At 37.2% G+C, this 8,036-nt stretch overlaps 1 pseudogene; it reads left to right on the forward strand.

Annotated features, from left to right (window-relative positions):
- Positions 1 to 4,670: 4,670 nt before the first annotated feature.
- Positions 4,671 to 5,543, forward strand: LOC126946085 (60S ribosomal protein L6-like; annotated as a pseudogene).
- The last annotated feature ends 2,493 nt before the right edge of the window (positions 5,544 to 8,036 follow it).

Here is an 8,036-nt window from a genome sequence, read left to right on the forward strand (position 1 = left end):
AAAGGAAAATTGTTATATAAGTTACAGTTTATTCTTGCAATGAAATACTCTGCAGCCTTTAAAATGTTGTATATGAATATTAAATGATGAAAAGTCAGGTTATTTAAAAAGTATACATAGCATACATAATATGATTCCAGGTTTTAAAAGTATGAAGGTATACATTGAAAAATGTCTGAAAATGTGAAAGGCAAAGTCTTAGTAGTTGATTTGGACAGTGGGATGACTATCGTTCTTGTTTTCTTCTTTTGGCTTACTTTCATTTTATGTATATTTAATAACATGTGTTTTCTTCTAATGGGAAAAATAAGGAGTTATTTTTAATTTAAAAAGAAAAAGGTGTACCCAATAAAAAAAGATGTTACTAAACAGTAGATGTTTACTTTCCAAACCAGAGACATGTTGCTATGAACTGAATTGCACCCCCCAAGCCCTGCCAATTCCTGCGTTGAAGCCCTAACCCCCAATATGACTATATTTGAGGATACAGCTTTTAGAATGTCATTAAAGTTAAACTAAGTCATAAAGATGGAGTCCTAATTTGATTAGATTGGTGGCCTCATAGGAAGAGGAGGACAGAGAGATCTTTCTTTATCTGCACAGGCTGAGGAAAGTCCTGTGAGCACACAGTGCAAAGATGGCTGTCCGTAAGCCAGAATATACTGGCACCCTGATCTCAGACTTCCCAGCTTCCAAAACTGTGAGAAAATAAACTTGGCTTGTTTAATTTGCCCAGTCTATGGTATTTTGTTCTGGCAGCCCTTGCCGACTAAGCAACATGCTTTTAGTCATTTATAAATTTTACCCTGCCTGCTCCCAAAAAGATTTAAATTGGCTAAAATTGGGCTACCATTAATAAATTCTGTTAAGTCAGGGGAATGAACTTAGTCTAGACTCTGAAGAGGATGTTGTCTTTGTAAGAGCTGCAAGGCTGGTATGAAGATGGTGGAAGAAGTATAAGCAACGGCATGAAGGTGGGGCAATATGAGGCATGGCCAGGGGATAAGATGCAGACCAATGAAAGATGACCAGACGGTTGGATTCTCATTCTCATGAAATATCCTTTCAAAATGGTTACCAAACTTTCACAAATTGACAAAGCGAAGCTGTCAGGTACTATAATGTCCTTTGATACATTTGTATTTTCAGACCTGGTTCATTCTGCCAACCCAGTGAAGGATGAGAAGGAAAGAAAAAAGTTAGAGGCAAAACCAATCTCGTGTGATTTCAGCCACTGATTTAAAGAAAAAAAAAAAAAAACCTTTCAATCAGAAAATTTTTAAACGTAACTTCAAAATAGCCCTTGAAACAGATGAATTAAATATTTTCTCACTATGTTATGACATATTGTATATATGCAACAAATATTTTCTCATTAGTTTCCCCATGCTTCTTTAGTACAACCCCGCCCTAATTATTTTTTGGGGGGTCATCCATTAATTTGGAGGAAATTCTTAGGTGTCTATTTTTGAAGTCATCTCTTCATGCACCCAAATTGTTCTGACAGCGTCAGTCTATGCTCTTTAAAACTGATATACACTTAAATTCTCTACTGTTTCATGACAAGCTAGTTCTATGCTCCTGCCAGGAAGCAATGGAATCTCTGTCCTAGTGTCTACAAAACCCCATGTACATCTATCATGCAATAAAATAATGATGATAATATAAACATTTATTTGGCTGTAGTGGAGATAAGTGAGGCAGAACCCATGAATGTCTCAATTGCCAGTTTGATATGCTGTCTCTGTCTATCTTGAGTCACTGTTATGCATAAACGGTTGAAAGTGTAATTAAAAGATTGGCATAATAGTTCTAATTAGCAAGACGTTGTGCAAGAATAAATTAATTTTAGAATTGTGATAACAAGTTCATTGGCCTCCTATGTATGTTAGATTTGGTGGGATGCTTATAGAGGCCATGTCAATGTGACTAATTGGCTGTGGGACTGATGCAATTGGTTAAACTGATTCTCTACAGGTTGTCTCAAATGCTTATGAGTTCTGGATTCAGATGTTATGGGTCCTTGGAACTAAGGTGCTGCAGTGAGCTAGACTGCTGTCCTATAATCTGTATGAGTCATATAACTGAGAATTGTTTTTAATCTTCTTCCATTCCTCTAACCCCATCATCACTGTACTATTTGCAAATCCTCCAGTCATCTGACTGCTATTACAGAGCCAACTAAACGGAGAGGATTCATTTAACTGACACAAAAGAGCTCTGAGAGTCTCCTTTCCCCAACCTCATTCTGCCTAAATTACCACATGATGAACATGCATTTATTTTTGTAATAATAATTAGCATTATTGCAGTTCATATTTTCCAAGAGCAGTAATATTTCATTTTTAAATCTCCACGGCTTTATGAGTTAGGTCAGTGTTTTTTTCTGTATAACAAATTTGGAAACTGAGGCATCATGGGGTTAAAATGCAAATGACTTACTCATAGTCACAGTGCTGGGATTAAAGCCCAGGAGAAGTGACCCAATTCTGGGTTCAGACCAATGAGCAACACTCCTTCCTCACCTGAGTTTTGGGGTTTATATTAATTTTAGCTTATAATAGTGTGACTGCTACCTAAAAGCAATTTTCTATAGATCTGAGAAAGTTTCATATCCATCATGTTAAGCAACATTCTAAAATCATTTCTACCTTTTCAACTTTGCAATTTATCTTTAAATGCCCATATACACCCAAGGCACATACATCTAGGAATTGCTAACATGTACCACAATGTTTTTATTGCACATTTTGAACAAAAGAATTAGCTAAAAAGTTAGATAAAATGAAATCACATTGGAAAGAGAAAAAAACAACATGAATCTTTCCTTAAAATTTAGTCAAACGGAAGGCTACTATAGACATGAAAATATGCTATAACTTAGAAAACCTTAAATTCTTTGGATAAATACCTCTCTGTTATTCTCTAATTTCTTCAGAAGGGCCCATACCAAACCTTAAATGTTCATATTTTTATTAATGTAATATAATTTCCCCATTTTAATAAGTGGTGTGTTATATTTTTATTTAACTTATTTTCTGATTACCATTTTCAGTTCCAAATGGTCCTCATGTTCTTTGGAAGAGTGTCCAAAGAAAACAAATTATTTTTTAGCGTGCTCTCACTCGCTCTCTCTCTTTCTCTCTCTCTCTCTATATATACATATATATACACACACACACAATTTATATGTACACACATACATGCACATATATATTTATATATAGTTAATTGACAAGATAAAATTGTATATATTTATGGTTTACAACATATTTTGATATATACATTGTGGAAGGATAAAATCAAGCAATTTAACATATTCATTACCTCATATACCTGTCATTTATTTTTTGTGGTGAGAACACTTAAAATCTACTCCCTTAGCAATTTTCAAGAATACAATATATTGTTATTAACTATAATCACCATATTGTATAATAGATCTCTTGAATTTACTCTTCCTAACTGAAATTTCATATTCTTTGACCATCTCCCCAACCCTCCCTTCAACCTGCCCCCTGCTTTCAGCTCCAGGTAACTAACCACTATTCTTTTTTTTTTTTCTTTTTGTTTTTACTTTAAGTTCTGGGATACATGTGCAGAGTGTGCAGGTTTGTTACATAGGAATACGTGTGACATGGTGGTTTGCCAAACCCATCAACCCATCATCTCTATTAAGTATTTATCCTAATGCTATACCTCCCCTTGCCCCCACCCCCTGACAGACCACAGTGTGTGATGTTCCCCTCCATGTGCCCATATGTTCTCATTGTTCAACTCCCACTTATGAGTGAGAACATATGGTGTTTGGTTTTCTGTTCCTGTGTTAGTTTGCTGAGAATGATGGCTTCCAGCTTCATCCATGTCCCTGCAAAGGACATGAACTCATCCTTTTATATGGCTGCATAATATTCCATGGTGTATGTGTGCCACATTTTCTTTATGCAGTCTACCATTGATAGGCATTTGGGTTGGTTCCAAGTCTTTGCTATTGTGAACAGTGCCACAATAAACATACGTGTGCATGTGTCTTTATAGAATGATTTATCATCCTTTGGGTACATACCCAGTAATGGGATTGCTTGGTCAAATGGTATTTCTGGTTTGAGATCCTTGAGGAATCACCGCACTGTCTTCCACAATGTTTGAACTAATTTACACTCCCACCAACAGGGTAAAAGCATTACTGTTTGTCCACATTCCCTCCAGCATCCAGTTTCCTGACTTTTTAATGATCGCCATTCTAACTGGCGTGAGATGGTATCTCATTGTGGTTGTGATTTGCATTTCTCTAATGACCTGTGATGATGAGCTTTTTTTCATATGTTTGATGGCCACATAAATGTCTTCTTTTGAGAAGTGTCTGTTCATAACCTTTGCCCACTTCTTGATGGGGTTCTTTCTTGTAAATTTGTTTAAGTTCCTTGTAGATTCTGGATATTAGCCCTTTGTCAGATGGATAGATTGCAAAATTTTATCCCACTATTCTACTCTGCTTCTGTTAATTCTACTTCTTTAGATTCCACATTTAAGTGAGATCATGTGGTACTTGTCTTTCTGTGCCTGGCTTATTTCACTTAGCATGATGTCCTCTAGATTCACTCATGTTGTCACTAATGACAGAATTTCCTTCGTTTTAATGGCTGAATAGCTCTTTCCCATCTTGCATGATGGTGGGTGAAAAAGTTGACAAGCCAGATACTAAGGAGAACAAACCCAAAGCCAAGAAGCCTGATGCTGGTAGCAAGGTGAAAAAGGGTACCCTCAAGGCTAAAAAGCCCAAGAAGGGAAAGCCCCGTTGCAGCGGAAATTCTATCCTTGTCAAAGGAATTGCCAGATATTTCCAATCTGCTATGTATTCCAGAAAGGCCATGTACAAGAGGAAGTATCCTGCCGCTAAATCCAAGGTTGAAAAGAAAAAGGAGAAGTTTCTTGCAAATTGGTTGCAAAACCAATTGATGATAACACGAATAGCAGTACCAGGTTGGTTAAACTTCTCAAAGGGCCTAGATATTATCCTACTGAAGATATGACTTGAAATATTTTGAGCCATGTCAAAAATCCCTTCAGTCAGCACATGAGAAAACTGTGAGCCAGCATCACCCCTGGGACCATTCTGATCATCCTCACTGGGTGCCACAGAGGCAACAGGGTGGTTTTCTTGAAGTAGCTGGCTAGTGACCTGTTACTTGTGACCGGACCTCTGGTCCTCAATCGAGTTCCTCCACAAAGAGCACGTCGGAAATTTGCCATTGCCACCTCAACCAAAACTGATATCAGCAATGTGAAAATCCAAAAACATCTTACCGACATTTACTTCAAGAAGCAGCAGCTACAGAAGCCCAGACACCAGGGAGGTGAGATCTTCAACACAGAAAGAGAGAAACATGAGATTACAGAGCAGTGCAAAGTTGATTGGAAAACTGTGCACTTTACCGCAGTTTGAGTTTACCAAACTCAAAGCTATTCCTCAGTTCCAGGGCTACCTGTGATCTGTGTTTGCCCTGATGAATGGAATTTATCCTCACTAATTAGTGTTCTAAATTCCTTAAGAAGAACCTAATGAAATAACTTACATATTTAAATAAACAAAAAATAAAGGCTGAGCAGTATTCCTTTGTGAAAACAGCCATTTTTTTTAACCTTTACCTTCTGTGTGGACCCATAGCACTTACAATAGTATTGTCAGAAATCCTTCTCTACAGTTTGTTGTTCCAGGAGCCTTTATAATCTTGATTTATCATTTTTTCAATAGAACATCATCAACTATCCTATTCATCATAGTACAATATTCATAATTCAAGTTATCTGTGACTATAGTGGTCTTTCAAGCTTATTTGTTTATTGTCTTATATCTCAGTTTGAGTAGGTTACTATGGCAACAGGCACTATAGAAATGTACAAGATAAATAATGGATTATGAATCTTCACAGGTGTCCAGCTAGGATATCTTTAATGAAAAGTCACTCTAAAATTGAAAGAATCTTTCTCATATATATGTTATGGCCCACATGTTGAAATCACTCATTTATAAACAGGTATGCCTATCACCAAAAAGCCAGGTGAGTTCTCAATTTAGAAACACACTTTAGGAAGTTACTTTAGGTTTGCCCTTAGCAAAATAATTAAACTAGTTTTACTTTATTTCTCTTAAAGTTGCCAAGCCTAAAGGCATCACAAACACTAAATGGATTCATTGTTTTTCTTCATCCATCTCAGCTCAAATCAGATGTGGCTTAACATTTGCACTATAACAAGTACTTGCATGTCTTGATGTACAAATTTCATAGGCAAATTTTAAAAGAACTTTGACAAATGGCAATATCTATAGATGGAGTGAAGCCCAGGATTATGAGAAGTCTGGAATTCATTTTGTGTACAGAATAGTTAAAGGAGCAGGGTGAGAAAAAGACAACAGAGCACATGAGAGCTGCCTCCGGGGTTTGAAGATTCAGTGAAAGAGACAACTTATTCTGTAGCTCTCTGGAATGCAAAAATACAATCCAAGTGTAGCAGTGAGAAGAGGTAGGTTTGGTTTCCACATACAAAGTGGCTGTGCAACACCAGAGCTTGTCAGTATACAAACAACGGCCTCATGATGTAGTGAGCTCTCTGAGAGAATTCCTGGAGGGCGGGATGCTTGGAAAAGAAAGCTGCTAGGATCCCTTCAAACTCCATTACATAATTCTTGGATAAGAATTGTGAACATTTGGTGAGCTACCATATGTTTTACCTATTTTAGCTCATTTCATCCTCACAAGAACTTTATGAAGTAGATACTCTTATTACATAAACAAGGAAACTGAGTGGCAACAACAAAATTCAATACTTTGTCCAAGGCCACTTGATAGGAATAGTGGATTTGGAATTCAAACCCAAATAATTTGATGCCACAGCCAAAGCTAACTACTATGCCACACAGCTCTTAAAACTGAGTGGCACGTTGGTTCTGTGTGACCCTAAATGTCTCCAAACAACCCTTCAGAAGTCTATGTCTATTAATAGTTTCATCTTTAGCAGTGATGCTACATATCACAAGTGTATGCAGTGTTTAAATTCAACTAGATATTAGAAGTACAATTATTGTCTTTGTGTGTTTGTGTGTGCATGTGTGTATGTATGTATGTTAGGGAAGCAGTCTGAGAAAATTTGGGCATTGAAAATGAGTTATATATTTGCACTTAAGGCTCCTGTCTTCTGTCCACTTTCCTATCAACACTTTTTTATTTTGGTGACTCATCTTGTCTCATGACTTTACATGCTATCTACATATTGATTTCTCAAATTTAAATCTCCAGCCCTGACTCCCCAGCTTTGATCTCCAGACACATCTATATTCCTGCCTGCTTATCATGGATGTCCGACTTGGGATGCCCAAAGTACAATTCTTTCCAAAAGCTTACCTATGTGCATAGGCTTTTACCAGAAATACATATTTTATCTCTCTTTTTAAACTGAGTTTTGCCTTTCCACATTATACTAATACATAATGAACATGATTTTATAAGTTACATTTTCATTTACCAGGGCACAGTAACTCAAATCATATTATCTGAAAGCTGTGTTAAATGTCAGTTATTTCAAATACTCTTTCCAGTGATGTCAGCAAGATGGCTGACTAGAGTTACCTGGTACTCGTCACTCCCACAAAGATGAATTAAAACAATGAATAAACAACTATATTTTGACTAGAGTGACTGACGAAGTACACTGGAGAGCCCCAGGGGAGCAGAGAGATCCTTGTGAAGCATGGAAGCCCTTGATAACACCATAGAGAGGGGAGCGAGGCATCCTGACTCTGCCACAAGATCTCCCCTGCCTGAATGAGCTCAGTGTCAGGGGAGACATTTTCTTATGGAGAAAAAGCAAAGCAGAGATTCCCATCAGTCCCCACTGCTACCACATACACTAGCCTTCCTTGCTATCTGAAAATTCCTTGGTCCTCACAGGCCCCAAATCCAGTTTGGAGAGCAGCTGGAAGTACATACAGCTACACTGACTTAGAGTAGAAACCAACCTGGAGCATCTTCCAACCC

The sequence above is a fragment of the Macaca thibetana genome, chromosome X, assembly GCF_024542745.1.
Source record: "Macaca thibetana thibetana isolate TM-01 chromosome X, ASM2454274v1, whole genome shotgun sequence".
Taxonomy (NCBI): Eukaryota; Metazoa; Chordata; class Mammalia; order Primates; family Cercopithecidae; genus Macaca; species Macaca thibetana.